The sequence below is a fragment of the Schistocerca gregaria genome, chromosome 1, assembly GCF_023897955.1.
Source record: "Schistocerca gregaria isolate iqSchGreg1 chromosome 1, iqSchGreg1.2, whole genome shotgun sequence".
Taxonomy (NCBI): domain Eukaryota; kingdom Metazoa; phylum Arthropoda; class Insecta; order Orthoptera; family Acrididae; genus Schistocerca; species Schistocerca gregaria.
Window position 1 is genome coordinate 811,280,092 of NC_064920.1, and position 14,434 is coordinate 811,294,525.

The following is a 14,434-nucleotide window of genomic DNA, read 5'->3' on the forward strand; positions in this document are numbered from 1 at the left end:
CTTGGTGTGGGGGCTTTTTGCAGCTACTTCTGTCGGCGATATTTCCCCATACAGCACTTCTGTTGCTGCCGCTCTGAAAAAATAACTTTACCAGCAGTGCACGGTCTTTCTTCTCAATCAGCACTGCGTTGCACACGGAAAACTTCAACATTCTTAACTCTTAACATCAACAGTCACTGTACAAAAGGAATCTACACGCATCACTAAGTGACAAACAGTACATAGAGTAATGAACATACCTACGATGTTTCAGCGTCCTGCAATGTGAGTAGCCCACGCTGTTGCACTCGGAACACCATCAGTTTAGTTATAACCTCCCGGTATGTAGTTTAAAATGATAATGACACATCAACTGCCATCTGGGAGACAGCGGGGTATTCACTGCTTATTGACAACCAAAATGTATCCAAAAGCACTTCGAAAAATTTTGATTTTAGCATTCTGTCTGCTTTAAAATCTGCCAGTTCCTCCTGTAATCCAAAGCTAAACTACTCGGAAGATGTCTCGAATTCACAAATGGTTCACGAATCCACTCAAAACTGTCGCTCAATTGTTTTTTTTTAAATTTTGATGCAGCCATACTAAATGTTCTTTAATTAAGTGCATCAACACCTCATTACCACCAATAAGGGGATATGCAGCTGGGAACATCTCACACGACCCGTTTTAAATTGTCTGTATCCACAAATTAAACTTCTTAATAAATTCTTGTATATTATGCACAGTGATCAGAACATTTTCGTTTCTACAATATTTTTCTGTTTAGTTCCTGTAATCCAAACCTAAAATACTCGGAAGACGTTTCGAATCCACAAATGGTTCACGAATCGACTCAAAAAAGTCGCTCAATTATTTTTCTCTTTAATTTTGCTGCAGCCATACTAACTGTGTAAGTAGGCTGTTTAGGTTTTTTTATTGGTAACGCCGCCGCCACGTAGCGCTCTGTATGAAAATCATTGGCTGTGCCATGTGCAGTCTGTGGCTGGTTTGCATTGTTGTCTGCCATTATAGCGTTGGGCAGTTGGCTGTTAGCGGCGCGTAGCGTTGCGCAGTTGGAGGTGAGCCGCCAGCAGTGGTGGACGTGGGGAGAGAGATGGCGGAGTTTTGAATTTTGTAAGAATGGATGTCATGAACTGATATATATATATATTATGACTATTAAGGTAAATACATTGTTTGTTCTCTATTAAAATCTTTCATTTGCTAACTGTGCCTATCAGTAGTTAGTGACCTCCGTAGTTTGAATCTTTTATTTAGCTGCCAGTAGTTTCGCTCGCTGTATTGCAGTAGTTCGAGTAACGAAGATTTTTGGTGAGGTAAGTGATTTGTGAAATGTATAGGTTAATGTTAGTCAGGGCCATTTTTTGTAGGGATTATTGAAAGTCAGATTGCGTTGTGCTAAAAATATTGTGTGTCAGTTTAAGCACAGTCTTGTATAATTTTTCTAAGGGGACGTTTCAAATGTTCTTTACTTAAGTGCATCGACACCTCATTACCATCACTAAGGGGATATACAGCAGGGAACATCTCACGCGACCCATTTTCAATTGTCTGTATCCACACATGTAACTTATTAACAAAATTCTTGTATATTATGCACACTGATCAGAATATTTTCGTTTCTACAATAATTTTTCTGTTTAGTTCATTAAGTGTAAGAAAACATTCCAACTTAGATACCCAGTCACTAACTGCAAATAAATCCGCGTGCTCATGCCCCTCAGTAGTAAAAAATACAGGTAACCTCATCCCCGTCCACTAGTTGCACTAAGACACTACACAAAAGTATGATAAAAATTAGATTGTCGTCATGCTTAGGCCCTGTCAATCACTAAGGTAACGATTTAGATCCAGAAGAAGCGTGTCGGTTGTTTTTCAACACTATGGTTTCGGATGAGATTGTACTACAAACCAGCTCAAAACTGCAAGTCTTAAGGAATAAATTAAAGAATTCTTCCCCCTCCAGTTATAAAGACACAGACTGAAATTGAGGCATTGAGTGGTTTGATGGTTCTTGCTCCATTTTCTAGCATGCAGGCGAAAAATTGGAATCACGTTTTGCAAATGACTGTACCCGACATCGGACTTTTCGCCCAACCATGTCTCTAAAATGATGTGAACTTTTACTCGTGGCTCTCAGATTTGATGAGGTATCTATTCGCAAACAAAGGAAAAGAGATGATCGTGCAGTAGGCGTGTCCAACATTTTCAACATCTTTATTTCTGTCAGAAGGCATGCTCCATTGGAGCTCATGTTTGTATTGATTGATTGATTGATTGAGGGGAAGTGGTTCATGGGATTAAACGGGGAGATCATCAGTCCCTCATGCTTGTCTAGCCCCATTTAGAAGTAGATGCCAATTCAGAATATATATGCTGAAGAAACCTGCTAAATATGGGATAAACGTCATGTGTCTTACAGATGCACATTCATCGTAACTATAGAAGTTTATAATTACGAAGGGAAATATGGCGATAAAGCAACACTATCAGAAGAAGAGAAAATGTTCCAAAAGGCGACTTAGTCTCTGACTCCTCTTTCCAAATGTATGTATGGAACAAGCAGTAATATCACAGAAGACAACTGATTTTCCTCTATTGAACTGTGTGAGAACAAGCTGAAGTATGTTAGAACTCTAAAATACAACAACGAGAACTTTCGTAAGAACTCCTTCCTGACCCAAAGAAAGAAGTGTAATCCATTGTTTATGGTACCAGTAAAGGTCTTGCATTTTGTCTTTTGTTCCAAAAAAATCTAAGGCAGTTATAATGCTTTCTTCAATGCACCACTCTTTGCATTTAGATGAAAAAAAAATCAGAAATTATTAATTTCTATAGTGCCACGAAATCTTGGCACAGACACTCCAGATATCAAGTGCAGCAACTACACAGCTAACTGGTGAACGAGGAGGTGGCCGCTGGCAATATTTACTTTCTAATATCAGTGAACTGCGCAAATGCCTGTGTTACATATTTCGATAATGGTACAACGTCAAGATTTGAGTTCATGAAGGGCATATGAATTATCTTAATCAGAAGACATAAACTTCGGAAAATTGTTTCAAATACTTTGGGTGAAGAGTGGCGAGATGGTGATCCAACAAAAAGAGAAAGAAGTGACCAGCTAGAAACGAGAAAAAACTGTCGTTACTGCTCCTACACATTGAACAGAATGGCGGCATACAATAGCGTGAAATGTGATAAATCCTGTTGCTTACAATGATCTATGAAAAATGGAAAATATGCACAGAAAGTTTGTACTTTTTTTCTCTACTTCCATACGTATCAATATATCTGAGAAAACATGTCAACATTTCAATCTGTTTTCTTGGAACCACTAATATTCAATTTTTTGTATTTTGCAAAAGAATAATCAAGTTTGTAAACTATTTCACGGAGAAAAGATATGATGTTTCCATATTGTAACGCAAATTATGACTTACACACAATAAAAATATGAGCATGAATATTTCATCACGCTTTTAAACTGTTATTTAGTTTCGTATTCATTAAAGTGGATATAAACTGCAAAATTTGTTAATCTTACTCTCCCATACGGATGTTACCATTAACGCACATTTTTCACATGTTACCAACTAAGGGGTAAGATAAATAATTAAAACTATATTGCCTTTGAACTGCTTTCATTTTTTTCGGTTAGGTGGTATCACTACTTGCGCTCGATGACTGACTACTCCATAAGGTGAACTCACCCATATCGAAAAAAGTTTAATAGCCCTTTAATAGAAAAAACTCTCACTAATCCAGAGCACAGCTATGATAAAATTGAACTGAAGTTATCAAACAATATGAAGTCCAGGATGGAGCTGGAATACTATGTTATTGTCTTACAATGTTTGCGCCCTTTGGCGGCGAATGAAAAAGGCCCTAAAGTTTACGACGCCGTTGCAAACCCGAACAGATTTCAAAACAAGGCATTAAAAATAAAAAGAGACGGACATTTTTGCTAATCTCTGGAATTTTAGGGGAAAGCACGCAGGCCTACAGCCAGACGCATACAAAAGATGCGGTATTGCAAACCAATCCTACCCTAACGGCACGGCCGGTGCAGTGGTACGGGCGAAAATACAATTAACTTAAGATAAGCGAAGTATAACAACAATAACAGCAAATAAATTGTATTTAATTTCTTTAAAAACAAAAAACTTCGCGCCATATCTAAAATCGAAATTCATTAATTTCTTACAATAACACGTAAAAGTTCGCGTCGCACCTTTTACTTTGTGCCGCAGCACACCGGTTGCGGAACACTGGATTAGACAACCTGACTTCCTGCCATCCTCGGGTTGTCTTGGTTAGTCATCAAGACCGCTTCAGGATCGCAACAATTCACCTTCCCGATACTGCAAACTCTTAACCATATCAATTTACTGAATGCCCTAGAACAGTTCAGGGAGAACCGTGTTGTAGTTATTCGCGCGTATTCGTACAATATGTCCGTCCCGCAGAGGCATGAAAATTCGTGGGAGGAGTGAACGCTGCGCTTTGCGTATCCCGTCTGATTTCGTCTGCTATTATTGGATTTCAGGTGCTACTATTTCTGGGAGCAAAAATAATTATACGGCTCAGTTGTTAATAACTGCCATATTGTTACTTTCTCTCATTTGATAAATTTCTTGTCATTGTTTCGTCATTCGTTTGACGCACTTCCCAACAATCAATCACAAACACCTTGCGATACCGCCAACTATCTTCGTAGTACGTCGTAAAATACCGGTTGAGGGCCGGCTCCTCCAGTCGGAAAGTTACAACTTGCATATTATTTTAATTTCCTTGATTTTATATTTACTGGCTCACTTCGGCTTATATAAACAATATTTTACTGTACTGCCTTCGATAAAGTATTTCAAATACACTGATACCAGAGAACTTTCCTTAAGCCCTGTTTTACTCAGTATTACTACCTGGTTTTAACACTGACGCCCCGGTCTTGAGGAGGAACACGTCTTTCACGGTAGCATTAAGTAATGAGCTTAAGAAGAATGTACGAAGAAGTTTCAAACACGAAGGTAATCGTATTGCCATTGTTAACCTACCAGCTACGATGTCTAAGAGCCGAAGCTAATTCCTGAAAAGTGTGAAGAAACAAGAAAAAAGAGGTAGGAAATAAGTGTACGAAGGGCATAGCCTGAATAAAGTCAGAACATTCTAAATTTCTGTGATACTATGATTTCATATACTACTTTCTGAAATTAATTTACCGATGGTCTAATAGTGACCCATTAATTCTTCACTACTCTCATGTCTAAATGAAGCACAAACGCCAAGCAGCAGTATTTACTTTAATGACACTGTGTAGGTTTGCCCGGCCGTCGGCACGTACACTAAACTTCTTGGTTCTCATATTGTCATCTTCAGATCACCTACTCAACGCTCATCTAATGACGGGGGAGGGGGGGGGGAACAAATTTTTATCCATACGTTTACGTTGTGCAGTTGCTTCGTTTTTTGCACACAAACATATTCAGTGTTTTGCTTTTGCATTCCAAATACAAAACCAGATCCATTAATCGTTCCCAAAACAAAGTCAGTGAGTATAAAGATCACCTGCCTTGTTCCTGAACTACGTCAAACATCACCTGCCTTCTTCCTGAACAACATCAAAGGAAAGGGGAGTGTGTTGGACGATCCTCAGAAATTTCTGAACTGGCGCAAAATGGCTTCTTTCCTCATGAATTATGGATAATTTGTATAACTACTGAGTAATTCTTGTGAGTGCATCCAGGGTTCTTAAACCTCGTCAAAATTAGCAAGGTTCGTCTCCTCATTTCTCTACTTCTAAGGCATTTAAAAACTGTAAACATATTCGACAGTTTATATGTTGTGCAGAGCAATCTCTCAATTGCTTTGATAGTTAGTGCATGCTTTACAGGAACGTTCTACTTGCAATAGTGAGTCCGGTTGCTTTAACTTTTTTCTTTCATATGTGACTAGGATGTATTGCTTTATAAATATATAATTCTCAATTGCAGGACTAGCACACAAACAGAGGAAATATTCGAAATAATGAAAAATGCTGGAATATGCATAAAATTAAAGTAGTTACGGCTTTCGACCAATCAACTTGACTGTAATTAGGCGGGCTGAATTAGCAAATGGAATCGACGGAAGGGACACGCTTATTTCAGTGAAAAAATAACCGGGAACTGACAGTTAATTGGTGGCAGAAAATCAAGGACAGAGACAGGTGTCAATAAAAAGTGGCATTTATTGGCACTGGGAAGGAGAAGAGATGAATGTAGTTCGAGGGATGAATAATGAGTGATATGCATGCAACTTAGTAGACAGAACTGGCAAATGACCTTGTATAACAAGGCTTGATCAGACACTGCCGAACAGTCCTCTGTCTGGCAGGAAGTTCTGCTGTCATTTAAAAGTATCTTGTTGCTTAGACTGATGAAATCACACCATCGTTACAAGTGTACACTGCAGTAAACGCGTTTAGCGAGATACAAACGGTCTGAAGGCCTTGGGAGTCACGGCTACAGTAGTTTGTTGTGGGATGGTTCCAAAACCTTCGTGTAATTATTAAACATGTTCGTTTGCGCATACATTTGTCAAAAGCAATATTTATTCTTATTTATTGGCACTGCAGTTTCGAGCAATACTCATCTTTAGACAACAGAAAGCTTACCACGAATCAGAGCGTACAATAGCTCACAAAAGAAGAATGTTTCTACACTAAATACTAGATACGGCGTGTGATTCGTAAAAAATCATATAAGCAAATATGCACACAGACACAAATACAGCCGCTAGTCCGACATCAAGCGAGTACAAGCAGTGCCCAAATTACAGTATTCACAAATACACGCAAAACCAGATAAGAACCACGACAATAACACATTTCCCCCTTTCGCAAAGTCCCACCGACGTTGGATAGCAAAAGTAACAGCTGGGCAGTCTGGAGATTTCTTCAAAGTCAGTATGATCCTAGTAATGCGAAGATAATGAGGAAAGTGGATACAGAACCTCGCACGTAATTCTTGATGCATATAACAAGACCGAACTGCAGTTACATCGTCACTGTCAGGCGAAAATTATACCTGTATATTTAAAAGGAACAGACACAAAAATAAAAACAATAAATTCTAGATACGCATGTGTTACAACAATGAGCAAGTGCTACGAAAAACGCCTCTAATCGTAACACTAAGATGTGAATTTACTAAATTACAGAAATATAAAAATATGAAGAGCTGCCAAGTATATTATAGCACGATATTGTATGAGTAAGGTAAAACTGGCATGTGATTTAAATATCGCGCGGTAGTCATTTCTGCATCACGTAAACATCAGGTGGACTTAATACCAGGAATATGTAGAATGAGGAGGGTGACATGAACATATAAAACAATAAAAAAATTAAAAGAAACACCTAAAATTTTCAAAAGAAAAGTAAATAAAAACATCCAGTAGCACTCCATTGTCTCTTCTACATCTAAAGGGGCACTCACCTCAAGTTAATAGGATTTAAAGGGACGCAATTTAAACGGACGTGATTTAAAGGGACGTGATTTAAAGGGATGTGATTTAAAGGGACGTGATTTATCTCAAAAAAGGTAACTGATAAGATAAGGCAGTTATCAGGTTGCACATCTGGTGTCGGGTTACACACACTTATAACAAGATCACCTCTTCACTTACCCCCTCCCTACTGCCACCTCAAGGAACCACCAGGAATTGAGCATGGTCACTAAAGTGAACCCTGCATACACCTTAGACAATTGTATGCATTGTTTTTAAAGTTATAACACGATACTGGTCACACGATATACAATTGGAGGGAAACCTCTGGACCAATAAGAACACATTAACAGGGCAGGAAACCCGTGGAGCAATAAGATTCAAGCTGTCCCTCCTCCCTCCGATCATCCTTTATAACCAGCTCAAGTGTTAGTCTGGGCATCATGAGGATAGGATCCGATTTGTCGTAAACAATAATTCTGTAGAGAAAAGGTTTAGAAGTAATAACAATGTTATCACAAAGTACCTTTATGATTTATTATTAACAACTTGATTTCTTAAATACAAGTTCTTGCAATAATTTTTGTTGCATATTAAGAATCTTTATATTTTATTTAAAATGCTATTTATTTTTTATGATACATCTCACAGACTTTTTTACAAACTTATTTTTTCTTATATATAATGATCTGCAAAGCTAGTTTTTTTTACATTTTTCTGTTGATGTATTTACAGAGCCATTTTCTATGTAATGGAAATAAAATTCATGTACATTGATTTTATTTCCAGAGCTACAGATACATTTATGTCGACTAAAGCTAGTATAGATTAGAAGAACTTAAGCACTATAATTCCCATCTTGTTATTATACACACTTGTTACTCTTTTACAGAATATTTATATTTTTCTTCTGATCATCCTATGTACAGTATTTACATTTTCTTTCTGTCCGTGCTGTTTACAGTATTTACATTTTAATAATTTTTTTCTGATCAGTTTTTTACATACAATATGTAAGGGGAAAAAAGGAAGAAGCCTGCGTCCACCCAACACCCACCCACACCCCGCAAATGGACCAATAAGATTCAAGCTGCCCCTTCTCACTCTTATCATCCTTTATAACCAGCTGCCGCGCGGGGGTAGCCACGCGGTCTAGGGTGTCTTGACACGGTCCAGGTGGCTCCCCCCTTCGGAGGTCCGAGTCTTCCCTGGTGCATGTGTGTGTGTGTGTGTGTGTGTGTGTGTGTGTGTGTGTGTGTGTGTGTGTATGTTTGTGTTTGTGTGAGTGTGTGTTGTCCTTAGTGTAAGTTAGTTTAAGTTAGATTAAGTAATGCATAAGTTTAGGTAAGCTTAGGGACCGATGACCTCAGCAGTTTGGTCCCATACGACCTTACCACAAATTTCCAAATTTTCTTTATAACTAGCTCAAATGCTGATAGGTTTAGGTTTCTTATAAACAAATAATTGTGTAGTGAAAGGGTTAAGAAGTAAGAACAATGTTATCACGAAGTACCTTTATGATTTGTTATTACCGACTTCTTTCCTTAAATACAATGATTTACAATAGCTTTTTGTTGTATATTAAACTTCTTTCTCTTGTATTTAAAATGCATAATATTTACATGGACAATTAGTGTTCAGTTGTGTGTGTGTGTGGCACATAGTGTAAGCGCCCATAGTGTGCAGTTCAGCAGTCTCTCTCTCTCTCTCTCTCTCTCTCTCTCTCATACACACACACACACACACACACACGCACACACACACGCACACACACAACTATGACTAGCGATTTATCTAACCATTCCGCACACAGTAGCACATACAGAAATAAATACACTCCTGGAAATGGAAAAAAGAACACATTGACACCGGTGTGTCAGACCCACCATACTTGCTCCGGACACTGCGAGAGGGCTGTACAAGCAATGATCACACGCACGGCACAGCCGACACGCCAGGAACCGCGATGTTGGCCGTCGAATGGCGCTCGCTGCGCAGCATTTGTGCACCGCCGCCGTCAGTGTCAGCCAGTTTGCCGTGGCATACGGAGCTCCATCGCAGTCTTTAACACTGGTAGCATGCCGTGAGGTCTCCACAGTACATCGATGTTGTCGCCAGTGATCGGCGGAAGGTGCACGTGCCCGTCGACCTGGGACCGGACCGCAGGAACGCACGGATGCACGCCAAGACCGTAGGATCCTACGCAGTGTCGTAGGGGACCGCACCGCCACTTCCCAGCTAATTAGGGACACTGTTGCTCCTGGGGTATCGGCGAGGACCATTCGCTACCGTCTCCATGAAGCTGGGCTACGGTCCCGCACACTGTTAGGCCGTCTTCCGCTCACGCCCCAACATCGTGCAGCCCGCCTGCAGTGGTATCGCGACAGCCGTGAATGGAGGGACGAATGGAGACGTGTCGTCTTCAGCGATGAGAGTCGCTTCTGCCTTGGTGCCAATGATGGTCGTATACGTGTTTGGCGCCGTGCAGGTGAGCGCCACAATCAGGACTGCATACGACCGAGGCACACAGGGCCAACACCCGGCATCATGGTGTGGGGAGCGATCTCCTACACTGGCCGTACACCTCTGGTGATCGTCGAGGGGACACTGAATAGTGCATGGTACATCCAAACCGTCATCGAACCCATCGTTCTACCATTCCTAGAACGGCAAGGGAACTTGCTGTTCCAACAGGACAATGCACGTCCGCATGTATCCCGTGCCACCCTACGTGCTCTAGAAGGTGTAAGTCAACTACCCTGGCCAGCAAGATCTCCGGATCAGTCCCCCATTGAGCATATTTGGGACTGGATGAAGCGTCGTCTCACGCGGTCTGCACGTGCAGCACGAACGCTGGTCCAACTGAGGCGCCAGGTGGAAATGGCATGGCAAGCCGTTCCATAGGACTACATCCAGCATCTCTGCGATCGTCTCCATGGGAGAATAGCAGCCTGCATTGCTGCGAAAGGTGGATATACACTGTACTAGTGCCGACATTGTGCATGCTCTGTTGCCTGTGTCTATGTGCTTGTGGTTCTGTCAGTGTGATCATGTGATGTATCTGACCCCAGGAATGTGTCAATAAAGTTTCCCCTTCCTGGGACAATGAATTCACGGTGTTCTTATTTCAATTTCCAGGAGTGTACATAGTCATACCGTCACTCACATAAATAGTGTCATTATGGTAGGGTGCCAGTCCCATTCCCTCAGAGGACCCGTTTCTAGTCGTGATGGGAGAGCCTTATTTTCAGCTGCAGTGTAGTGTGTGCCTCATGGCTTTTCTCTCGAAATATAACCTAATGCATTACATGTGGAGCAGTGCCAATGCTCTCAAGCAGGCACCTTTTTGTAATGTTGACTTTGTTGCATGGCACACACATAGAAGTTGTTTTCATCCAAGTAAAGGATGTAAATAAACTCATCATATGGCCTTTCCTCCATCTCACTCATTTGTGCATCATTTGCCTTGGCGCACCTGTGCATGCACTGGCAAAGTCGCTGTGAATCCCTCATTCAGAGAAAAGAAACACATCAACATCAACCAACAGTTCGATGCTGACACACGTTTTCGTTTTCCTTGACTGTGTCTCACAAAAGCCCCGGCACAGCATAACTGGAGGCAGTAACAGGAACATATGCGCCCAGGCAACCACTTTTAAACCTCTCGTAAAAGTCGATGGGCATTTGCACACTGGTGTTCATGTGTAATCTGGCATATTCTCTTAAATAAGAGATTCTGAACTCCTGTCAAACATTCACATCATGCTCATACTCTGCATCTGCCGTGGCAGTCCCTGTTAGTTTACTGAGGAATGCAGTTTTGTTGGGTAATGAGACTTTGTGCAGTTTTCCCATCGAATGCAAGTACCCATATGGAAAGACTCTCTTCTTCGTCATAAACTGAAACTTTGCATCATTGAGGTGATGGTGATATTCATATCCTCCTGGTGCACGATCTCAACAAGTTTCTGAATAGACATGTGCATGAAGCAAAGCAAATCCAGGAATCGAAGAGTTATCCTTGGTGTGATTATATTGCAAAAGAAATGTACTTTTCAACAGTGTCAGGTATGACACTAAGGTTATCATCCTTCAAACCGAAGTCAGCCAAGTGCTGAACGAGAAATTGAGCATCATATCTCCTTAAATTGTGTAGTAAGACAGGTATGTGCCATGGCAGTTGGTGCTTCAAGTTGCATGTGTTGTGAGCTGTGCTGCAGAACATCCCTGATAGATGACAATGGACTCTACATGGGGTTTCGGCTTCTCTATCCAATGATGACAATTAACTGCCTGCCCATGCAAGGCATCATTACCCTGCGAGTTGATCTTGAGAATGGCGTTGCCATAAATCACATCAACTTCCCACACAAATTTTTCGGGTTGAACAAGCAATCATCTTACATGTTTATCCCCCATGTGTGATTGCTACAACTGGAATCATACGAGCATGCACTGCCACATGTCGTATACATCACTCTGTGAATGTTGTATGGGGGGCAGTGATGTCATCTTCACAATACACTACATGGTCTAGGGCGTACTGGAACTTGGCATATATGATGAAAGAACACTACTCATTGTAGTGGGCATTCTTAAACTGCAAGAACTTTTTATCCTTGGTAGGCATTTCCACATGTACAGGTTACTGACTCTAGCAATCACTAAGGTGTCTTTCTAGATACTCTCTCTTGACAAAATGGTTGAGGCATTTGTGACAAAAAATGTTATGTATCACATGACTTTTTTGTCACAGATGCCTCAGCCCTTTTATGTTTTGATAATTAGGACAAAAGTAGGCAGTAGCCAGGACATACTTTTGATTCAGATGTAATGTCGCTTCTCACCATTGGAGAATAGCAACAGATCTACCTGTTTGTGGTGGTGACCAACTAAGTACTGGTGACTAAGTACTTTATGCTTGACATCTTTGTTCTGCACCTTCTTCTGGCTCGCACGGGTCATTGGCAAGTTTTGGAGCATCCTGTCCAAAACATCTAAGCAAGCATTGAGAAAACTGATGGAATCTCTGTAGCCTGCATTTGAGTTATCAGTGTGGGCTTGTGGATCCTGTCCCCAAAAGCGTTAGCAAACACAGTTGTAGTCCACTGTGGTGCAGGACTTACATAACAGAGCAAGCAAGGGTGTTGCTGCTGCTAGGCACAGAGTGATGCTGTGTAAATCAACGACAATTGTAAGATGATCCAGGGTGCAGCTGTTTAACAAATGAGCTGGTGTCATTAGCTTGTACCATATTGATGGTGACAGACCCAGCAGCAGTGGTGTTTGTAGGCTCAGCTAATACATTACTGATGAACCTGGCCTGTGGTAACAAATACATCATTTTCAGGTCCACCGCTGCAGGTGCAAATTCAAGTCTCCATATGGTCGCCATCTGATCTACAAAGAAAGAAAAAAAATGACGACTCTCATGCATAATTTAAGAAAGAGATGTGCAAGAGTCCATGGTAGCTTATTCACCTTCTACATTACTGTCATCTGAATAAATTCATGAATCCTTCATCACTTGTTTCCAGTGGTCTGTCATGATATCATGTCCGGCTGATCCGATGAATATTATGATCAAGTGTATCTAGAAACGAAAGTCCGGGACATGGCTGCATAAATAAACTGGTATCATCAGATAATACAACATTGGTGGTAATGATACACCACACTATGATGGTGGCGTTTCGAGATGCGGTGAATACATAGTAGATGAAACAAGCTGGAGTGAGCAACTCATTATCAGCTTGTCAGGTCGTGGAGTAATTACTACAGGCACATCTTTGAGTCCACACACATCCATCATACCTGCAACAGAAGAAGAAAAAGAGGAAGAGCAAGAAATTAATCACGAGAATGCAGCTATAAAAAGTACACTTAAACAGATGCAAAAACATAAAATCATCTTAAATACGTACTGCAGGGTCACTGGAGTCAAATTGGGGTCGCTTGTTAGCCCTTCCTGTGACATCATTTCCATTATAGCATTTCAACTCTGACGATTGAATCAGCATTGTTGATGTTGCTGCTAACAAGTTTCAGACTGGAATGAGTTTTCACTCCAAAATGACTCGCATTTCTGGCCAAAAACCATTTTTTTGGGTCATCAGTCTACTGACTGGTTTGATGCGGCCCGCCACGAATTCCTCCCCTGTGCTAACCTCTTCATCTCAGAGTAGCACTTGCAACCTACGTCCTCAATTATTTGCATGACGTATTCCAATCTCTGTCTTCCTCTACAGTTGTTGCCCTCTACAGCTCCCTCTCGTGCCATGGAAGTCATTCCTTCATGTCTTAGCAGATGTCCTATCATCCTGTCCCTTCTCCTTATCAGTGTTTTCCACATATTCCTTTCCTCTCCGATTCTGCGTAGAACCTCCTCATTCCTTACCTTATCAGTCCACCTAATTTTCAACATTCGTCTATAGCACCACATCTCAAATGCTTCGATTCTCTTCTGTTCCGGTTTTCCCACAGTCCATGTTTCACTACCATATAATGCTGTGCTCCAGACGTACATCCTCAGAAATTTCTTCCTCAAATTAAGGCCGGTATTTGATATTAGTAGACTTCTCTTGGCCAGAAATGCCTTTTTTGCCATAGCGAGTCTGCTTTTGATGTCCTCCTTGCTCCGTCTGTCATTGGTTATTTTACTGCCTAGGTAGCAGAATTCCTTAACTTCATTGACTTCGAGACCATCAATCCTGATGTTAAGTTTCTCGCTGTTCTCATTTCTACTACTTCTCATTACCTTCGTCTTTCTCCGATTTACTCTCAAACCATACTGTGTACTCATTAGATTGTTCATTCTGTTCAGCATATCATTTAATTCTTCTTTACTTTCACTCAGGATAGCAATGTCATCAGCGAATCGTATCATTGATATCCTTTCACCATGTATTTTAATTCCACTCTTGAACCTTTCTTTTATTTCCATCAT